We start from the raw sequence: 23,862 nt of genomic DNA, 5'->3' as shown, positions 1-23,862 counted from the left end.
TCTTTCAGGAACCATAAATCTCAGCATCTGTCTCTTCAAAATGAGAAGAAAAGATATTTTTTCAAAGTCATGTATTTTTTGAAAATTTAGGTATGATAGATTTGAGGAAGATAAAGGAATATGGTGGCCAGGAGGCTCTATGGGTCTATTGGGGAAAGGGTGTTGATGTATCAGGCAACTATATTCCAGGGAGTGGAAAGAAATAATAGAGCCCAAAGGGAAACTGGAAATGGGAGAAAATCCTTAGGATTTGAGGAATATTCCAGAATGATATGTAGACGAGATATTCTGCAATCAAACCTTTACAACCTTCATAGGTTAAGGTTGTGGTAATTTGTTTTTCTTTCCTGTATTTTCCAGAATTTATGTAATCACATAATACTATTCATCCAACAAACATTTATTAACACTTAGAATGCACCAGGCATTCATCAGTGAACAAAAGAGGCAAAAAGCAATTCCTGCAAGTATTTTAAATGAGTACAATGTAAAAGTAGATTATAAAAAGAAAAAAGCAACTTTGAATAGCTTAACTCACTAGGTAAATATGTCTGTCTATCTATCTATCATCTATCTATCTATCTATCTATCTATCTATCTATCTATCTATATCTATCTATCTATCTATCTATCTATCTATCTATCTATACATATATATTTTTCCTGTTTATTTCCTTAGCATTCTTTCATATTATGGATAATAATTCTTTTCACTCATAGAATTATCCAAATTGCCTAAGTTCACCGAGCAGAAAAGCTCAATATTCATAACCCATCTATTATATCTTTAAGCCTTTAGCAAATTTTGCTTAAACAAAATTATAGAAAATGAATCATGATGCTTAGATTAAAACTTAAATTAATTTTATAGTCTATCATACCCCCTGCATTGCCACCACAACATACATACACAGCACGCACACCCCAAAAACAATAAAATTAATAGAAATGAAAACCACTTACAGCTGAAATATATTTGATAAAATAATGAATACAGTTTTATATGAATATTCAATGAGGTAAAAAGAAAATTGTCTATTGCAGAATAATGAAAAATATGATACTTTTCCATTAGGTGGCAGCAAAACTCTTTCATACCGTTAAAGTTACAGTCTGTCTTTAGAACCTCCATGCCAGGTTTGACAGGTTATACTACACACAGAAATAAAACTGTTCAATTGTTACGTCTCAGAGAAAGGGGCTCCATAAACATCAAGATACATGGTGTATCGAATTTAAAGATTTAGTGGTTAGAGTAAATTATCTTTGAATTTAAAAAAAAGCAAACAATTATTTTATTTTATACTTCAATCCAAAGAATTAGTGTGAAATACATGTGCCAATAATACTCTAGGAGTTCTGGGGTTTTTTGTTTTTTTTTTTTTATTTCTATGACGTTGGCTCCAATGAATAGAGCTCGACATGGAATCAATAAACACCAGCAACATCAAAAACATTAGGTTATAACCTTCACCTCCTCCCTCACTGGTTTCCTGCCACCTGGGTAAAAGCTGCCCTTTTTGAAAAAGTTACTTCTTGGGGTCCCTGAGTTGCTCAGTCAGTTAAGCATCTGACTCTTGATTTCGGCTCAGGTAATGATCTCAGGGTGGTGAGATTGAGCCCCACCTCTGGCTCCATGCTGGGCTGGGCACAGAGCCTGCTTAAGATTCTCTCTCCCTCCCTCTCCTTCTGCCCCCTCAACGCTGCTTGTGCACAGGCCCTCTCTCTGAAAAAAAAAAAGAAGAAGAAGAAGAAGTCACTTCTTGACTAGAAATTCACACATCATTAAAATTACCCTGGTTGTCTAAAATTTCCTAAATAAACCAAGAATATTGACTTCCCTAATCCCCAAATTCAGCTGTTCTAGAGGTCCCATGCCCATCGCAAAAGTTCAGCTTGCCCCTACCTTCATCGGTATCTTGGAGTGTAGCAGCAAAATGCCCAAATAGGGGCAGAATTATGCCAAGTGCAAGGATTCAAAGTACCTATGGAGTGATTGTTGCCTGTGTAGTGGGAGAGATCCTCAAACACAGGCAGTGTGATGGGCTCCCTCCCACAGTGGCTGGACTTATGTATAAAGCAGGTAAGAACTGTTGACTAGAGGAGCGGGCTGCCCCGTCATGAACAACGATAGCTCCTAGCCTCTTAAATTGTGTCCTTCCCAAATGCTCTGTCAGTTCAATAGCAAGAACCACGGATGATGCTCAGCCATCTAAGTTCTGTATCCAAGCCCCTCCTCCTCACCACCCCACTCTCACCCTGATTCCCTCTCTTGGCTTTAAAATACCAAAACAAACAAAAGCCAACCCTGATATTTGTACACAATAAATATAATAACTAGTATATAAAGTGAAACTCAATTGTTTCCCACCCAACACTGCTCCCCAAATCCCAGTCATCAGAGGTAGCATGTTTTAGTATCTCTGAGTTTTATTTTTCCTGATAAGTGTCACCATAATAATGCATTGCATGCTTATTTTATTTCCTTTAGATTTTTTATCAAAGTTACTGAAATATAATTTTCATCTAATAAAATGCACTGATTTTAAGTGTACAGCTTGATGCATTTTTGACAATTGTGTACATCCATGTTTCCACTATCTTATTCAAGATACAAGACATTCCATCTCCTGAAATTTTTCTCATGCTATATCCAATCAAACCTCTACCTCCCAGCCAACCACCGATAGGATTTCTACTACCACAGAGATAACATTTAGTGCAAAGTGATTAGAACAGGTAATGCATTTGTCCTTGGAGAAAGAAGTTTTGTTCTCATGAAACATCAGGCAAAAATGGATTAAACTTTCCTGTGAAATTGTCTGATGAAACGTAGCTTTCTGAGATTGAAGGAAATTTGCCTAGAGTCTGTCTCAAGTGTTTCTTTAATTCGTTTGTTTTCTTAATAATTTACTGAAGTGCAATTCATGTAAACATAAAATTAACTGTTTGAAGGGACAACTCGGTGACATTTAGTTCATTCACAATGCTGTGCAACCATTTCATGTAGTTCCAAACATTTCCATCATTTCAAAGTAAAACCCCACGCCCATTGAGCAATTTCTCCGTTTCCCCTCTCTCACCAGCCTCTGGAAATCTGCATTCTGTTATCCATTCTGGATATTTTATATGAATAGAATCACACAATATGTGACTTTAGGTATCTAGCTTCTTTCACTTAGCATAATGTTTTCAAGTTTCATCTACTCTGTGGCATGTATCAGTATTTCCTTCCTTTTTTATGGCTGAATAACATTCCGGGGTGCGTGTGTGTGTGTGTGTGTGTGTGTGTGTGTGTGTGTGATTTGTTTATCCATTTATCTGATGGACATTGGTACTATTTTTCCCTTTGGGCTATTTACAAATAACACTGCTATGAACATGTGTGTGCAAGTGTTTATTTGACTACCTGTTTATTGTTTTTAGGGCCTCTTCTTGAGCTCTTAATTACTTTCTTTTTGCAGGACAGTGCAGAAAGATCTGCAACTCTAAGAGAGAAATATTAGTCAAAAGGGTTTATTTGCATTTTTTTTCAATGAAGTCCCATTTATTTTCTACCTTGATGGTGAGGATCTTTCTGTTTCAATTGTGTAAAATGAAAAGCACCCCACCTCCCTTACCACGGGCCTTAGGAGAGGCAGACGAAGTGACAGAGGTTCATCCATTATATCAGAGAAGCAAGCATGAATCATTTCTACCACACAGAACATGATTCAAAGATCAGAAAGACATGCCTTAATTTTGTTTCCATCTATTATTGTAGCTTAGATAAATTATTTTTTGTGACTCGAATTGTCCAGGTATTGCAGATGTATATTCTAGAACTATTGATACCAGGATTTTTTTTTTTCTCTTTCTGGGAGTAACTGATCCCCCTGGAATGTGTGTAGGTGTGGGTCATTTTTTCTTACATCCTCTTTTGAACCCTACATATTCTTTCCATCTGAATTCTTATGTCTCTTCTTCTAATTTGAGATGTTTACTTCTATTGTGTCTGATAGTTTTCTTCCTGACATATCTTTTTGGTTTTCTTAGAACTTCTATCCTGCTGGATTTGCCCTTTCTATCTCGGGTTTTTTCTCTGATTTTTTACGTAAATATCCATCTAAAGAGTTCACCCTATGTCTCTTCAATAGTTGGTGGAACTATTTCCCCTGCATATTTCTCTAAGGCCCTGGGAAGTCTCATTGCCAACTGTCCTGTGGACACTCTCTGGCACTGCCTAGTGCCGGCTGGGATCCTAGAGTCTTTGTCCCAGTAGGCTGACACTCTTTCTACCTTGGATCCTAAGAGAGCATTCCCTTCATCTTCTATAAGAATTCACACCACTCCAGTCAAACATCAATGTCTTTCTTCACTGATAGATCAGAGCAGCCTCACAAACAAATAAGGTTTAAATTATAGCAGCTTCCCTTGAATGCCACAAAGGAAGGAATTCAAAGACATAGGTCTTTATAAGGAAGGAGTTCCTGTGGGTACCCCAACTCCAATCCCTAACCAAGGTTACCTACCCTCATGTTGGTATTTGTCAGCCGGAGGGGGGGAATGCATCAGAAAACATGCTCCAAAAAACAGTTAGTTCTGTGTTATGATGATAGGAAAATGAGAGATTTTATTTACTTGTTCCTATTTTTCAATATTTAAGTAATGTATTCGTTAATTTTAAAATAAATAAAAAATTCAAAGTAAATTTTAAAATAAAATTTTAAAGAATATTAATGTTCATGGCTTGACAGCCAAATATTGAAGACTTTGGATGTCCTTGTTTTTCAATGGATCAACTTCTCTGTCCTTCTGTGTCATATTCCTTATTTTATGTGGGAGTCATCATTGCAAAGCACCCCAAACATGTAGGATATTCATGTTTTATGGCATTCCTCAGCTCCTGTGGCTTTCCAGCTCTTGATCCAGGACCCTAATGAAGCCCAACAGTACCTTTTTATCTTAGGGCCCATGATATTCCCTGTAATCTCTATCATTTTCTCATGTTTAGAGCAAACTAGCTTCTAGGTTTCTGTTGTCTGGAATAAAAATGTTCCCAGAGAAAGACATAGGAAAAAAAAATCTCTAGTGGTTACAAACCTATCAGATTGCTAGCATGAAGGCTTTAAAAGATAGTAGAGACTTGCCATGTCCTAAAGGGGTAGTAAAGGGGCAGTTTGCCATTTCCAAAAGCCATTGCAACTGACCTTGATTTGAGTTACAGAGAGAGAAATCAATTTGCAGTAATTTTAGTTATGAAGACAGCTAACTCTGAAAGTCTGTTACCAAGAGCTTCACACTCCTTTCCCCCATAAATAGTACTTTACTTTAAAGGAAAACACATGCCTTCAAGGTCGGAGTGGTAAGTGGTACTCTTCAAGTACAACAGTTAGTCAAAACAGGCCTTGAATGCTTATATTTTTCAAACAGACATTATTACTCTTACTTTACAGGTGAGGAAACTAAAGCTCAGAGAGTTATCTATTTTGCTTGAGATCTCAAACCTAATAATTGTACAATAAGTTATCAATAAAACCCTAATAAGCTAGCAATAAAATCCTGGGTTTCTGATTCTAAGTCTAGTGGTTTTCCCATCCTTCCAGAACCACCATTTTTAAGATAAGTCTACAGAGCACATTGATCTCATTGGAGACCATTCTTAGAAACACAAGCAACTAAAGCATGTATTGAAAAGCTCTGGGAAAAATCCCCTTTTCCAAAATATATCTCCCACTACCTAACATATTTCCTCATCGTCATACTCAGGTCGGAGGGATTTAACTGAGACAAAAGGAATAACAGCTTCTGCCCTCATCAGTTAGCAGTGGATATCAAAATAACATTGGAAGTTTTTCACCATACTTATGCCCGGATCACTCCATTCCCCTTCTCCCAAATCCAGACTTGGTATTGGGAGGAACTAGCACATGTATGTATTGGAAAAGTTCCCCAGGGGATTCTGAGGTAATGCTCTAATTCAAGAACAACTGCCTCGTAAGGATTTGTTGAACGATGGCTAAGAGCAAATTGTATTTTTCCCTCCAAAATACATTTATCGTCAACTATGTGATCAGGTACTCTATCAGCTACCGCCTTCACGGAGCCTACACCTTATTTTACTACAGCACAACAATTCTGTTCTATCCATGGGAGAGTAAAGAATTAAAAGCTAATAGGGAGATTGCAGATAGAACAACAAAAATAAATTGCCACCCATGCCTTAGATATCAGGAAAATTAATCTTAATTACAAAGAAGCAAAATAAATACTAAGACTTGAGAAGCAGAGATACTAAATTTAAAAAGTAATAATATTCCAGCTAAATCCAGTTTATACAAGCACCAACACACCAGACTTGCTGTAACAAATTGCAGATATTTTTTTTAAAGATTTTTTTATTTTAGAGAGAGAGAGGGAGAGAGTGCGTGCACAAGTGAGTGGGGGGAGGGAAAGAGCGAGAGAGTCTCAAGTGGACTCTGCACTGAACATGAAGCCCCATGCAGGGCTCAGTCTCAGACCCTGAGATCAGTACCTGAACCGAAACAAAGAGACACTTAATCGACTGAGTCATCCAGGCGACCCCAAATTCCACGTATTGTTAAAACATAAACCCTGGAGATAGTAGAGCATTGAATCTTGGAATGAAGGAGTGGAGGAAAGAATATTGACATAAAATTCAGTAAAGAAATATTTAGATTGCACTGGGGGATAAACATCTTGTAAGAGAAAAGGATCAATGTAGTTCTTAAAAATATTTATCTAGTGGACACTTGGTAAGTGTCATCATGAAATAGTAGTTATTAACATGGAAAACTGGATTAGATGAAGCACTAAGTGGTACGCCAATGATTAACTTTGATTTGAGGGAGCTAACTACAATACGAGATCTCTTCTAATGCTATTTCCCTCAGTTCCATAATGTCTTCACCCCAATCTCCATTATTTAATTTGGCACACAAGCTTTTTCTCATGAGCTGGCCGCTTCCTGTCTCCCTAGCCTCACTCCTCAAAATTCCCCAAGTCTCTTCCCCACAGCAGGCCCAGTAATCTGGTCCTACTTACAGTTTCCCAACTAAACTATGATCTTGCACTGTTAGTTGTTTTGCACATTTTCTTCCCTCTACTTAGAAAGGTCTTAGCTTTATCCTGAAAAAGAAATCAGAATATATGTTTGCTAGGGCTTCTGTAACAACGTACTACAGACTAGGTATATTGGGTAGATTAAACAACACAAATTTATGGCCTTACAGTTTTGGAGGCTGGAAATCCGCAATCAAGGTACTGACAGGGTCGATGGCTTATAGAGGGTTCTCTTCTCTCTGTGTCTTCACATCATCTTTCCTCTGTATCCGTGTCCAAATTTCCTCTTCTTGCAAGGATGCCAGTCATAATGGATTAGAGCTGACCCAAATGACCACATTTTAACTTAATTAGGTTTTTAAAGACCATCTCCAAATACAGTCACATTCTGAAGTACTGGTTGGACTTCAACTTACAAGTGTTGGTGGGGACACAATTCAGCGCTTAACACAGACAAATTCTTAGTGTTTATAATACATAGCTTGATAGTAATTTTTCTATAAATCCTTCATCTTGAATCTTTCCCACTCAGGCTGGGTGAAATCTCCTTCCTCAAAACTCCCAAAGCAGAATATACATTCCTCTGTCACATTAAAGCGCCTGTTTTGGGGACTCCTGGGGTGGCTCAGTCTGTTAAGCGTCTGCCTCCGGCTCAGCGTCCTGGGATCAAGCCCCTCGTGAAGCCCGTGAAGTCCGGCAGGTGGAGCCTTGCACGTGGAGCAATCCTGCTCCCTGCTCAGCAGGGAGTCTGCTTCTCCCTCTCCTTCAGCTCCTCCCCCTACTCATGCTCTCTCTCTCATATAAACACATAAAATCTTAAAAAAACAATGAAGGGTCTGTTTTCCTCACTCTACTCTAAGATGTGTCTTTATTTTCCTATGCCAGCACCTATCCCTCCCTGTTCCTTTTACATGCTAAATGTGCAAGACTCTTTGTACCTCTATACTTTATTGAAGTATAAGTCCTTTGGCTTGACTGTATTGCGACACCACTTCCTAAGATAAGAAATACAGGATGAACAGATTTTGGCAATAATTCTTTTCACGTGTTGAGTTTAAGAGCACTCTAAATGGAAATAGCCAGCAGGGAGTTAGAAATATGAGCATGGGCTCCATAGAGAAAACCATGCTAAAAGTATGATTTGGTGAATGCAAGTGGTCATTTAGGGAGACCATGTAAGTGAAAAGGTAGCATGGAAAAACCTTTAAGGAATGGCAATATTTTTAAAGACCAGGAAAAAGAAAAATTAAGTGGAAAGGTCAGAGAAATAAAGGGGACTCAGAGAGGAGTAGTTTAGTTTCTTTTTGGTTGTTGTTGCTAAGTTACTATTCCAGTTAGTTAACATACTATGCGATATTAGTTTCAGGTGTATAATATCGTGATTCAGCACTTCTATACAAGACCCCCGTGCTCATCACAAGTGTCCTCCTTAATCCCCATCACCTGTTTCACCCATCCCCCCTCCCACCCACCTCCCCTCTGGTAACCATCAGTTTGCTCTCTACAATTAAGAGTTTGTTTTTTTAGTGGCGCCTGGGTGGCACAGCGGTTAAGCGTCTGCCTTTGGCTCAGGGCGTGATCCCGACGTTATGGGATCGACGTTATGGGATCGACGTTATGGGATCGAGCCCCACATCAGGCTCCTCTGCTATGAGCCTGCTTCTTCCTCTCCCACTCCCCCTGCTTGTGTTCCCTCTCTCGCTGGCTGTCTCTATCTCTGTCGAATAAATAAATAAAATTTTTTAAAAAAAAGAGTTTGTTTTTTTATTTCTCTCTCTCGTTTATTTTTTTCCCTTTGCTTGTTTGTTTCTTAAATTCCACATATGAATGAAACAATACGGTATTTGTCTTTCTCTGATTTATTTCATTTAGAATTATACTCTCTAGCTCCATCCGTGTTGCTGCAAATGGCAAGATTTCATTCTTTTTTAATAGCTGTTTCCATTTACTTTGTTTTGCATACTCGAAGACCCTAACTTTGTGCTGAGCTGTTTTTCCTTCATCTTGCCACCAGGGTTCTCCAATATCTTCTGCAATGTCTGTCAGGCAGTGCCTTCAAGTATCTTTTAGCTGCCATTACGAGAGTTTTTCCAGCCCTGACATCCATTGAGCAAGAAGACAGATGCCTCATGACAGCAGTGGTTTATTGGATGCCTGACACTCTTGATTGAGCTGAAGTTCAGACTAGTCCTTCAAATAATTCCCAGTCTGTGGTTTATTGACCTCTGTGTAGTCTCTTGAATTGGCAACATTGTCACATGATACATGAATGACACATATTCCCTATTTCAAGAATTGGGACCAGGTATCTGCCTAGGACACACTAGAGCCCAATACATAGATCGTATAAGGTTTAGTAAGACTCTCAAGCAGACTGGAAAGAGCTGAATATTCTTTCTTTTTCTAAAGATTTTATTTATTTACTTGAGAAAGAGAGAAAGCCAGAGCGAGAGTGAGAGAGAGAGCACAAGCAGGGGGGTAGCAGCAGAGAGAGAGAGAGAAGCAGGCTCCCCACTGAGCAGGGAGCCCGACTGGGGCTCCATCCCAGGACCCTGGGATCATGACCTGAGCCGAAGGCAGACACTTAACCGACTGAGTCACTCAGGCGCCCCAAGAACGGAATATTCTTTTAAAAAATTCCATCATGTTATTCTGATTCTAGAAACTATCTTTCTTCTAAAAAAAAAAAAAATTAGAGAAAAAATTTCTGTCCCTAGAATGAGAAAAGATGAAACTAGATAAAGCTGGGGGAAAATGTCTATTTCTTAAACTTTTGCCTTCTTCTAATTATTTCTGCAGATATTCTTTCTGTAATGACTTCGTTATCTCCAACAGGTTCTACTGCAATTAAGTTATGTGTATATAATATATATGTGTATATATAATTTGGTTTTTTAAATTTTTACTAACATGAAAATCTTCAAATACAGAAAAGTAGAGATAGCACAATACCACCCATAGACCCCTACATAATTAACATTTTGCCATATTTGTTTCCTTAATATATGTTTTTCCTAAGCCATTATAAAATAAATAATAAACATTATTTGCTTCCACCCAGCTACCTTAGTTTGCATTTCCAGAAAATAAGAGCATCTCCTATATGTTGACAGTACTGTCAACACATCCAAACAAATTTAGAAAACTTCTTAGTGTCATCTATTTCCCAATCTATATTTAAATATTGTTACTTGTCACCAAAACATATTTTATAGCTGTGTGTGTGTGTATATGCACACACACACACACACACATATATATATATATATAAGATTTTATTTATTTATTTGTGTGTGTGAGAGAGAGAGAGAAAGAGCACAAGCAGGGGGAGCTGCAGGCAGAGGGAGAAGCAGGCTCCCCGCCGAGCAAGGAGCCTGATGCTAAGGAGTCTGATGCGGAACTCGATCCCAGGACCCTAAGATCATGACCTGAGCCGAAGGCAGATGTTTAACCAACTGAGCCACCCAGGAGCCCCTGTTTTTAATTTTCAAAGCAAGATCTAATCAAGGACCATGCATTGTTTTTGGTTGTCATGTCTCCCTTAATCTGAAGCAATTCCCACTCCCTCTTCCTTTTTCCTCTATGATATAGATGTCAAAGAGACAACTTCAAAGGAATGAAGTTAGAAAATAATGAAAACAGAAGGAAAGTTGGGAAATTCATAAATATGTAGAAATTAAACAACACCCTCCTAAGTAATCAAAAACAAACCTGCCTGGGCAGCCGGAATGGGCAGTGTTAGTCCTGTAGATGACTGTCAGTGATGAGTCTCAAAGGTAGTGCCAATGTTTGGCAGGGCCTAAAAAGTGCTACTGTGTTCAACTGTCAAATATTTCTTGGATCTCTCTTTGTAAACAAACAAACACACATTTGATGGCTTCTCAGATAAACTACCAATCCCATTATAATCAAACTTTATGAATCTATTGGTCTATTACTCATTAAGGCCCAATCCCACTGCCCAGCTAGGTTGATGCCCCAAGGTCTTGTAACACAAAATGGGCCCTCTCACTCTCTGTGCCTTGGCTATGCTATTTTCCTCATTTTGGATCCCTGCTCTCATCTCTCTCTGCCTGTCCAGACTCAATAGGACATCATGTATATGCAACATTCTGTAAGCTATAAAACAATACATCGGTGTGAACTACATTTACTGGAATCCACATCCTAAGAATCAGTTTAAGTCCCCCCCCCCTTCCAGGAAGGTTTACTGAATTCCTGTAGCCTTCACTGATTTCTTTTTTCTTTTTCCTTTTCGTATTCCTGCCTGCCTGTCTCCCTCCTTCCCAAACTCCCACCCTCCCTCCCTTCCTTCCCTCTGTCTAAAGTTGCATCTACCTTGCTGTATACCTTCCTTCCCCACTCCCAATACCTGGCAATAGCTATTCTGAATTTTGTATTATCATTTCCTGGTTTGTTTCACAGTATTTATCATCCATGTATATATGCTAAAATAATAAACTTATGTTTTGTCTTTTTCTAAACTTCACATAAAAGCAATCACACTGTATTTGTTCTTCTGTACTGTGTTCCTGCTTACTTTCATGGGTCTGTTAATTTGAGTAGGTATTAATGTGCACAGTTCCAAAATCAAAACAATACAACAGTATAATACAATATACTGAAAAATCTTACTTCTTCCCCTGTTGTAACCATCCTATGTCCCCCTCTACCTTCTTCCCATGGTTAATCACTCATTAGTTTCTTTTGGATCTTTCCAATATAAGTAAACATAATTGTATTATGTACTCTTAATCCCCCCTTTTCATTCAAAAAATGCCTAATACCACATATAGATCTTTCTGTACAGAGAGCACATTGTCATTCTTTTGGAAAACTGTATAACATCCCATGGTGTGCATCGACCATAGTTTCTATAGCCAGTCCTCTTTTAATGGATAATGGGTTATTCTCTAACTTTTTACAAATACAATGTTGCAGATTATAACATGTTATTTTTCTGTGTGCATGCATTCCTGCAGGATAAATTCCTGTGAGTGGGACTTCTGGGTTAAAGGGGAAATATGATTGTAATTTTGACAGGCATTACTAAATTGCCCTTCAGAAAGGATGCACTATTTTATATTCATACCAATGACATATAAATTCCTGTATCCCTGTCTCATTAAACTTAGATTCTTGCTAATCTAATTATTGAAAAATGTACATCATTCTATTTACATTTGGAACTGTCTCATTGAATGAAGTTGTATATATTTTTCTTCTGTTTAAGGTCATTTGCCTTCTCTGTGAGCATATTTTTTTCACTTAGATTATTGACATTTAAAAAATCAATTCCTAGCATATTAATTCCTAAAATTATGTGAGTAACAAATTTTCTTCTTATTTGCCATTTATCTTTTTGACTTTGAGTATGGCAGTTGGGCCACAAAAAATTTTTTTTTTTACTATAATTAGTTTTGTCTGTTTTAAAATAGCTTCAGATTTTTAATCAAAGTTACGAAAGTACTTTCCTAATCTAATTTCATAAGAAATTCTTCTATGTTTTTTTCCAGTACTCAAATGATTTTATTTACATCTTTGAGTTTATATCAGTGTATAGTATGACTAGACCAAACTGTACCTTTTTTTAAAATGCAGCTACCTAACTGTCCAACCCAACATTGTATATAAGATCCATCAATGTTGATGCATCCAGCTATACTCCATTCCTCTTAAACGTTGCATTCCATTGTGTGAATATAAACAACTTATCTTCCTCAATGAAAATGAGCATTCTGGTTATTTCCAGTGTTTTGCAGTTATGAAGAGAGCTATTGTAGACATGTTTATACAAGTCTTGTTTTTTAAGTCTATAGCACTATCATTTATAACTCGCATTAACTGAATAAATAAATTGTTATTTAACTATTTCCTACTAGGACCTGAGAGAAAGAAAGTAATTTTACATCTTTGGGCTATGTATAATATTAACTAAGAGAGATAAGAGCTCTCAGTATGAAATAAATTGAGTTGAATTAAATTGAATGGAGTTATTAGTCTGCTGTGGGCAGTGAAATGTAACATGAAATACACAGTTTATTTTCTGTTAATTCACCAAATGCAGAAGGAACAGGATAAAATTAACTGTATACATATTTTAGATATGTATAGGTCTTCACTTTTTAAGGTTACAGAGAAATTAAGTCTTAACAAGTATAAATTCATTTGCCTTAGATATTCTTGGAATTTCTCATATGCATATGAATACTTATACAACTTCTGCGACCTAGCAAGAACAGATAAAATATGATGGAAATTTTATTGCACAATTTACTTTCCACATATCCAAAAAGAACATGTTGGCCTTATTTGGAGAATCTCTCACATCATTATTTTGACTAATCCATTTGTTTAAATGATAGGTGCCTAGAGTTACTACATCCTCTTATGGTAGAAGCAAAGGCCTTTCAGAGGATTTCCAGGCTAGGTTTTTATCCAGGGATTAAAAACCTGAGTTTTAAGTGAACAAAATCTGTATCTCTTTCAAAACTATAATTGATTTTCCTCTTTACCCAGCTATTATAGTAAGCACTACACTAAAATAGTCACCAAAAGGCTGGTGCCATCCCTTTTTAGGACTGATTCAACTTATGAAAAATAAATTAGTAGCTTTTGTTCACACTGAGACTTACCAGAGACTCATATTTATATTACAGTTAAGAGGCAATCTCAAAAGTACAACATTTCCATTAGCAGTAACATATTGGGCTCTCAGGAAATGGTATACCCAAGAAAAAAGCAGTTTAAAAAATGAGATCTTGTTTAAATTGTTAAAGTAAGAAAATTTATTAAATGACAATATGATGTATAGAAGAATGTTTTACTATAAAATAAAATTACAGTTTCACTATTAAGTAGTAATCAAAGCTAGGTGTTCTGTTATAATTAATGTGCAATTAAAATGTCTATGAGCTTTGAGTTTGTAGCAACTACACATAGCACTCTGTCTCACATACAAGTTAACTTCTCTTTTTCTATACTATAGCACTGTATGAACTACTTACTGGAAAACGATAATCACATTGTTTAGAAAACAAATTGCTACAATTGCTAAAAGAATGTAAGACAGTGATATTTACTTAAACTTTACACAGTGTTTATCTTAGTCCTTTCAGCTGCTATAACAAAAATACCATAGACTAGGTGGCTTAAACAATTTATTTCTCACAGTTCTGGATACTGGGAAGTCTAACATCAAGGTATTGGCAGATTAGGTGTCTGGTGAGAACTTGCTTTCTGGTTTATAGTTGACAGTTTTCTCCTGTGTCCTCCTCACATGGTGGAAGGAGCAAGGCAGCTCTCTGGGATCTCTTTTGTAAGGACACTAACCCCATTCATGAGGGCTCGGCCCTCAGGGCCTAATCACCTCCCAAAGACCCCACCCCCTAATACTATCACACTGGGGGTTAGGTTTCAGCAACCGAATTTTAGGGAGACACAAACATTCAGTCTATGGCAATGCTCATGGTTCTTTATTCACAGAATGTTTCCACAGCTGTTTCGATTACTGAGCAAAACCAAAAAAGCCCTAATTGCTTATTCCTAAAGGTATTGTTCTACCCAGGGAGCATGTTGCGTAGACAATAATTCCACAAATATCACTCAGCACTCCCTGCATTTGCCCACAAGGAAATATTTGTTTTAGAAATGATGTGAGACTCTCCATTCCAAGACACACAGGGATTCCTAGCCAATTACCTCAATAAACTGCAATGCTATAAAGTCTCATATTTTTATTTTACAATCCTATCTTTTACATCACATTTTCCTTGTTTGCCTAGGAAAGTAGTGAGCATATACTTAGCATTATTGTTAACATTTCACAGTGACTTGTGCGAGAAACAGACGATATCTTTCCTTTCTGCGGTTTACATCATTTCTAAATTCATCCAGCAATTCAAATGGGATTATTCAGTGCTCTAGGTTTAGGTTGAAAATAAATCTAACTACATTTTGGTACAATATTATGGAGTTTTCTCAATCAAAATGACAACAACAACAAAAGTTTTGTTCCTAGGGTATAAAAATGAGTATTTTGTGCCAGTATTTGCTTTAAGATTATAAGGGACAGAAATAAATAATGATACTTACGACTCTCATTTTAGTAAAAAGAGAAAATTTGATTGATCATAGATCACTCCCAGGGTTTTTCAAACTTGAACTTGTAAAGAACCATCTTCGTTTATTTGGTTATGAAAGATGTGACCTGGAAACGTCTGTAGGCACATCCTCCATGATATGGAGAAACTAAGAGAATTAATTTTTTTTTAAGATTTTATTTATTTATTTGACAGAGAGGCAGAGAGAGCGAGTGAGCAAGCACACAAGCAGGGGGAGTAGCAGAGGGAGAGAGAGAAGCAGGCTCTCTGCCAAGCAGGGAGCCTGATGGAGGGCTTGATCCCAGGACCCAGGGATCATGACCTGAGCTGAAGGCAGATGCTAGGCCACCCACGCACCCCTGAGAGAATGAATCTGAAGTGCTGCCAGAAAGAGAGAGAGAAAGGAGAGGAGAGGAGGAGAGGGAAAAAAAGGAGAGGAGAGAGAGAAGAGAGAATTCTAATAGAGTCAATAAACCCAACAGGTTTGAACTAGTTCAGACTGTGTTTCTATCACATGCAACTAGATAATGACAAGACATTGAGAAGTTACTATCTGAAAGTGTATATTGTAAAGGAAAGACCTAAAAATGTGATTCTGTTGGATGAGGGAGGCTACGATGAGATAGTAATCCTTTGAAAATGATATTAAGAGACTTGGTTAAATTTCTTTTCAGTTTTCTGTTAGGACACAGGGCATGTACACCAAAGCTATAACTTGGGAAGACTCCACAGCAAATGTCAGGGTAGTGGAGGTGTTGGTGACTCCTTAGAGCCTCCACTAAGTTATAAGAGAGAAACAAGCTAGGATCCAAGCTGGTTCATCTGAGAGGAAAAGGGTCCATTGGGATCAATCAACAGTTTTGTTAAGAGAAGCCCTTTCCACCAGTAGCCAGAAATACAAAGTAGTAGAAGGTCTGCTGATTATGAAGACTAAACACTTTGTCTTTTACTAAATGTAATATGTTGGCTTGGACTGGTGCTTTCAGAAGGAGTCAGAGAAATGGGGGAGGTATAATCTCCTGTGATTCACCAAATTATCTGCTGTGTACTCCCTGCCTGACTGCCTCTCCAAACCCCTCATTTCAAAATACAGTAACCTGGGATCAGCCCAATGGCAGGGGGAAGGTTTTACTATCTCTGGCTATTTTAATACAGTGGCCCACAGCAGGCAATTAAATTGAGGATAGATGAGGTAAAGACCCAAACCGGTTCCTATGTATTAAAATCTATGCCTATGGTAGATTGTATTTTCCAAAGATGGCCACAAAAATATCTTCTATACCACATTCTTACTATGTGATATTGACTTTTTCCTATTGCATAGTGAGGTTTATGTCCCCCTGGCCCTAATATGTGAGGTCTATGTCCCCTTGGACCTCTGTGACTACCTTAACTGATAGAATTTAATGATAATTATGCCATAAGACTTAGGAGGCTAGTTCAGAAAATGCCATTCACTGCCACCTTGCTTTCTTGGGATACTTATTCTTGGAACCCAGCTTGGAACCCATATGTGAAGCGTACAAACTAACCCATGTTGAAAGAATACATGGAGAAGCCATTTGTAGATGTTCTTGCAGTAGTCCTGGTTAACAGCCATCACCAACCAGACACATGAAGGTAACCTGAGATGATTTTAGCTCCCAACCATTGAGCTACCCCTAGGTTTCAGGTCTTCCAGCAAAAGCTCCAGACATAATGGAGGAGAAGATTTATGAAGCATAATCTTAAGATCCTTAGGGGCCTTCTGTCTGTAAAAGGTTACATATGAGTCACTCTTCTAGATCTTTCTGAAGTCTTAACAAAGGCTCCTACACACCACTCTAGATTTGATCTTTTTCTAGAAGTCTTCTTTTAATTCTTAATTTAAAAGTCATTTGCCTTATGGAAATGCTGGGTACAAGAAACAGTTTTACTTTTCAACCCAGAAAGTACCAGTCCTTTTTAATGTAACAGTGCCAGAATTCTTTAGTTCATCTCTCCTCTCACATTTTATCATAGGCAGTAAAAAGAAGCCAGGTGGCATTTTCAATATTCCACAGTCATCAAGTTCTAGGGATTTAGCGTTTTCTGCCTCACTTCAGACAATAGTCTTGGCAAACTATCTGCTACTGCTTAACAATTGCTTCTTCTTCTCCAGCTTCTAGTAACATGTGCATAGTTTTCTTTGAGCCCTTGCTGATGGCCTCCTCAAAGTCCTTCAAATTCAGCTGTTTCCTAGAAGCCCTTTAGATTTTCTTTTTTCCCCCCAACTTCACATCTTATACAAAATTAATTTAAAATGTATTATAGACTTAAATGTAAAAATAAAATTATAAAATGTTAAGAAATTAAATAGAAGGAAATTTTCAGACCTTAAGGCCTGGTAAAATGTTCTTAGACCTGTCACCAAAAGCTCAATCCATAAAAGAAAAAGAAATCATTTAATTAGACTTTATCATAACTGTGAAAAATCCTATAATGGGAATTAAAAGACAAACTGGGAAGAAAATAGTTGTCAACCACATAGATGGGAAAGGACTCACATAAGATTTTCAACTAGTATCTTCCAGTCCCTTTGAGTTTCTTCTCACTTCTGCCCAAAGCTCATGCCACATTTTAGATTTTTGTTGTTGTTTTTGTTTTGGCAGCACCCTACTCAAAAGCTACTGTAGTATTTATTCTTTTATAACAAACCACCTCGAAGCTAGTTGCATAAAACAGTCTCTTTAGTAGGCTTAGAAACTGTGGGGACCAGGCATTTGGACGGATCATAGTGGGAGAGTCTTGTTCCATAATACCTGGGGCTTTAGCTGGAAGTCTTGAAGATTGGGGATTACAAAGTGACTTGGGATCAAAATCCTCTGAAGTGTATTCACCATGTCTGGTTAGTGATAGCTGTTGACCAGGACTATCAGCAAGAACATCTACGTGTTTTCCAAGTAGGAGTTTTATTGTGGCCATGTTGCTTTTGTTGCCCCACTTTACTAGGTCAAATAGTGTCCCTCCAAAATTCATATCCACCTGAAACCTCAGAATATGACCTTATTTGGAAATGGGATTTTTGCAGCTATAATTAGTTAGCATGAAGTCATACTGGATTAGGGTGGGCCCTAACTTCAATGACTGGTCTCTTCATAAGAGAAAGAAAAGGGAGATTCAGACTTAGATACACACACAGAACATTCCTCAGGAAGTGCTCACGAGAACTCTATTTCCTGAGTTCTATGTTGATACAGTTTGTGCTCTTTAAACTTGAAAGTCACTTCATATAAAATCCTTGGCTCACACTATCTTTCTTGAATATCTTTAATATGTTACTCTTTCTTCTGATCTAGATTACTGTAGAAGAATTCTGATGATAATATAGTTTTCTTCTTCTTATAAGTCGTGTATTTTTTAAAACTAGATATCCAAAGGACTTTTTCCCCCTCGTCTTCAAAGTCCAGTAATTTAACAAAAATATGTCCTGGTTTTGGTTATTTTGACTCAATTTAGGGACGTAGTATGATCTCAGTATCTAGTTCCAAATATATATTTTTGAACTCAAGAAAGTTTTCTTGAATTATAGTTTTTAGTATTTGTTCCTCTGATTTGATTTTCTTCGTCAGGGACTTCCTTTCATATGTCCATCGTTTTATCCTATTTTTAATATTTGATACTGTCTCTAGAATATTTTCTCTTTTTTCCTTTATTTCCTTTTGATTTTTTAGGACAAAAAACTTCTTTTTTTACCTATTTTTCTCAGGCACCATCAGTTTTGCCCTTATATTCCTTTTCATTTAGTCCTCATTTTTGTAATATTGTTTTCTTCATTTCTAATTCCTTTCTGAGTTCTATCACCTCTTTTCTGAGTTTTTCTAATTCTGCTTTGTGTGGTTTTTTTCTCCTGACGTGTTAACTTTTTAAAGTCTTTAATTTGTTTTGAAATAATCGCTTACAGTTTTGTTTTGTTTTGTTTTGTGGACACATCTTTCTGATGTTCTTTCATTGTCTATAGGGAAATCATTCTGCTCCATTTTCTCTTTTTTCTTATAATAACTTTGTATTTAATTTGACCTTGATAATTTACTATTGCTCCTTTTTATGTGATATTTATTTTCCCAAACTTTTACAAACAGACAATTTTCAGAAAATTGTGCCCCAATTCAGAGAGCTCCATCTTTCCTTGTTTTTATGAAGTGTTAAAAATACAGCAGTGCTTTTGGGATTTCCTGATGCTGTTCCCTCCCCAGCTGTTGAGCACTTAAAATATGGCTAGTGTGACTGAGGAGCTGAATTTTAAATTTTAATTTATGCTAATTACATTAATTGACATTTAGATAATGACATGTGGTCATGAGGCTACCATGTTAGAGAGTGCTCCTTTAGCCTTTCACTTTTCAATATCTGATCTGCCCCATCCTAGTCAATTTTGATTTTCCCCAGTACAGTTTCTTATTGTAGGTCTTTCTACAAGGGAGTCCTAGAGGGTCAGTGTTGAAATATCATGAGGGTGAGATTGCTTCAGCCCCTTTAATCATTCTTACTGTGTCAATTGCTGTTATAAAAGGCCAGCCACGTTTTAAAATGAATAATTGTAAAAAAATAAAATAAAATGAATAAGTGGAGAAAACCTTGAGTTCTTCTGTCCATCAGACACCACCCTATTGCTTCCCTCACTCCCCCCAGAAAATTGTTTACACATACATGTCTTGTGGCTCTTGGTGGTTTGTCCTCATGGCCTGTATTTTGGGGATTTATGCAGATACCTTAACACCTAGTTTCATTGCAAAGTTTGCCCATGGGCTTTTGGTTTTGCTAACTAGTTAATTTGTTTTTTGTTTTGTTTTATTTTTTAATGTGGTTTTCAGAAAGATTGAAAATTACACTGTCACTGTCCCATCTTCCTAAAATGCTTTGAATAACATTTTTAAATAAGGTTTTTCCATTAAGAAATATGTCATGCTCATCATGGAATTTTTTTTAAAGGAAGGAAGGAATCCCCATGGACCCACCAATCAAAGACAAACCACTACTGACATTTTAGTGTATTTTCCTCGTGTTCCTTTTCTGTGCAAAGTATTTTTGCATAGTTGTGAGCATAGTGTATATATAATTCTATATTTTATTTTGTTACCATATCATAATAATTGTTCACTATTACAAAAATTCTTAAGTATTATCATTTAGAAACTATAATAAATCTATCATATGGATCATCCATTATTAACTTAGCCAATGCTCAATGTTTGGTCAATTTAAAAAATTTTACAGATAAGAGTTGTGTAATCCTATACAAGCTGCTTATGAGCAATAATAGCTATATCAGCAGCACAGGAATTCCTCTAACATGTGTTAATAAATGATTAACATTTCTAAAGAGAACTTCTGGGACAACATCACTATTGAGGAGAGAGGTGTAATCATCTGTGTCTTGAAATTTTACCTCACTTGTGTAGAAAACTTTCCTTTCCCTAGTGGTTATAGTATGTTTACTAGGTGTACTTGTTTATATGTATATGTGTGTATGTATGTATGCCTATGTCTTTATAATCAGCCATCTGAATCTCTACCCCACATCTTTCTTTGGATCACCAGACACTCCAACTGCCCTCAAAAAATCCACATACAAAATTCCCATTATCTTCCTCAATCTTCCTTTTCTACTCTTCCTTACCTTATTGAGTGAGTTAGATCTACCCTACCATACCATTCACCCCAAATGGATTCCTAAGAGTCATTCTAGACTCCTTATCTTCCCTCCTTTCAAACCAATCAATTCCAATATTCTCTACCTCCTTAATATCATTGATTACCCTTTCTAATTCTCCATACCTTTTGCTACTGCCTTGCTTTGGCCCTCATCCTATTTCAAGCATTTCCCAAGTTTGCCAATGATTTTCTTTTTATTAAATCTAATAGGGATTCAACCCTCCTCTACAATTTGACATTGCTGACTAATTCCTTCTTGAATTTCCTCTCCTGATTGCTAGAACTCTACTTGAAATTTTTTTCTTACACTCTAATTGGCTCTCATCTCCCTTCTGTACTTCTCTTACTCAGCTTTGCTCAATTGTAGTCATTGATACTCTTTTTTATTTTGCCATCTCCCATGCTGATCTTACTCTATCCATGGCTTTCAGTGATTTAACTATGTAGGCTGTAGAGTCCTAAATCACCATTTCAGTCCAGCTCTCATCTCTAAGATTTCTATTTGGGTACTTTGCTTCATATCCCAACCTCAAACCCCAATATATTCAGAACTGAACCCTTTATCTCCACCAGCCCCCAAAGAAAGCACAAGGAAACAAAACCCTGCCCTTCATCATATATTGTCTTTTCCTGAACCATCTACATAAGTTGATCAAACCAGAAACATGTGTGCTGTTTTCTACTCATTTTTTTTCTGTCATCAATTACATTTAGTCAAGAGTGCCAGTTCTAACTCTTTGATATCTCTCTAGCTTAACACTTGATTTGCTAAATGAAGACTCATAATTTAATCCTCCTAACTTACTGCTTATCCACTTCTGTTTTAGCTTCCATAATATTGGCACAGTAGATTCCAGGTAGAAATCAACTTCCATCCTTGCTAATGATACAAAGATAAAATGAGGCTGGGAGGGCTGGGAAGAGAGGGAGAAGGCAGCATTTGGTGGTTGGAAAAAAAAACGTCTCCAGATCTTTTTCTTAGTGTCATCTCCAAAATCCCACCAAATAAGCCAAAATTTATGTCATGACATTTGTTTGATGCCTTATTTAAACTGTTTTATTGGACATTTTCCATCTCTTAAGCTCCCTGAAAGAGACAAATTCCCTTGTCATAGTTAAGCCTTCTGTTCACTTTGTAGGGGCCCAAATATTTTAGGATGATTTGGGAAAATGGGATGGGAAAGTTTTACTTCAACTGAGTTAGAACAAAAAAGTCATGATCCATTTTGGTCATTCCATTTTTAGTTTATTAATAGGATGATGAAAACATGCACATTATAAATCAATGCTCTGTTGAATGATGTTAACAAAGAGCCAAGTGAGCAAAGGGTTGAAAGTGTTGACTAGCATGAATTTGGCTGCTTTCAGTTACTAAATTTTCAGAGGTAAAGGAAGAGACATCTGTACCCAGATATCCACATTTGTGGGGAATTTCTTTTTAAAAATAGATGCCAGATTAGGTCACCTCGTCTGTGCATTATAATTTTTTGTCATTACCACAAACTGAAAAAGGAATGGACTCTTTTCTTTCTTCTCTTTTACTTAGTCAATATATTGTGTCTGTGTTTCCAAACATGCTGGAGGCATTGCTTAGATTCATGAGCACTAGCTCTGCCCCCAAGACACTAAGAAATTGGACAGATCCCCACACCTCTGGGGTCCTCAGTTCCCAGGAAAATGAGAAAGCTAGACTCAGTAATCTCTAGGATCCCTTCCAGACCCACCAATCTGATGGTATTCATTGTAATCACTCTGGAATGAGGCCATGAAATGAATCCTAGCTCTGGTGCGCTAGTGCTGCTTGTTATATCTATGAAACTTCATCAAGGCAAGGGAGCAGCAGGGACACCATTTCATGTAGCACGGACAAAGGACAAGCCTCTACTTCCTAAGGAATGATACAACCTGTCTCTGAAAGGATTCACATCATGCCTGTTTTTGAACAACTAAATGCTCAGAAAACATGTATAATCTTGTTTATAGACATTAAGTCTATGAGATGAGGTTCTTTGCCAATGTTTGGGATTATGTAGAAAAGCATCTGAGAAACGGCCGCCTCTACAACGCAATAGTGAAACTGGGGTGCAATGCCCATCATAGAAATTCCTCAGTCTTCACAATCTCATGTCTTTCTCTTTGCTCTGAAAATAAGCCAAGAAGCTAAGTAGTGAGATAAGTACTCTCTAGCACACATATCTAAGGTCCCAGGCAAACACAGGTACAAGCTGCCAGAATGAAATGGGGTCTTCCTCATCTTCAGCTGGAGGCTGGGTGGGCCTCAATTTCTTCTCTAGAGGATCTGCAGAAGCACAGTCCATCTACCGAGACCAGGTCTGGGTTACCGGAACGAGACTCCACCCCTCACCTTGCCTGCGGCCAGCTGGGGCCGCGAAGGTGCGTGCGGCGCTCAGTGATTGGCGGCTGGACGGCGCTGCCCCGCTGCCATTGGCTGCCTGGGCCTCTTTGTTCCCGGGTCCCCGCTGCAGGCTGGCTGCGGCGGACTGGGCGGCGGAAGTTTGACGGCGCCGGGCGAGTGGCTCCGGCAGCGGCGCTGGAGTCCCCGCAGGTCCTCCCCCAGTACCCGCAGCGAAGCCGGAGGCCAGGCGATCCTGGGCGTGAGATCCTGGACGGGAGGAGGAACTCCTTTGACACACAAACATGGACCTGGAGGCCAAAGTGAAGAAGGTAGGAGGGCGCGGGCGGCGGGCAGCAGCCGCTTCACCTGCGCGGGACGCCGCCCCCTGGCTGCTGGCGGCCGGTGGGGCGCACGGGACGCCCGGCGCGAGCCGGCTCCGGGTCTCCGGTCCCGCTGACCCAGGTACCCGCCTCTCCCGGTAGAGAGGGTACCTGGCAGCCCCGCTAATTCCTGAAATCCGGGAGCGACGGAGTGTCGGGCGCGAGAGCGAGAGCGGGCGCGGGACATTTCTCCCTGTCTAACCACGTCCAACGGTTGGGGTGTTTGAAACTTGCCTTAGTACGTTTCAGCTGCGCCTGTGCCTCCCCAAAAGAAAAGGATGAGGGCAGG

The sequence above is a fragment of the Ursus maritimus genome, unplaced genomic scaffold, assembly GCF_017311325.1.
Source record: "Ursus maritimus isolate PB19 unplaced genomic scaffold, ASM1731132v1 scaffold_3, whole genome shotgun sequence".
NCBI classification, from domain to species: domain Eukaryota; kingdom Metazoa; phylum Chordata; class Mammalia; order Carnivora; family Ursidae; genus Ursus; species Ursus maritimus.
The sequence above is the reverse complement of the archived record's forward strand: the minus strand, read 5'-3'. Positions refer to the sequence as shown.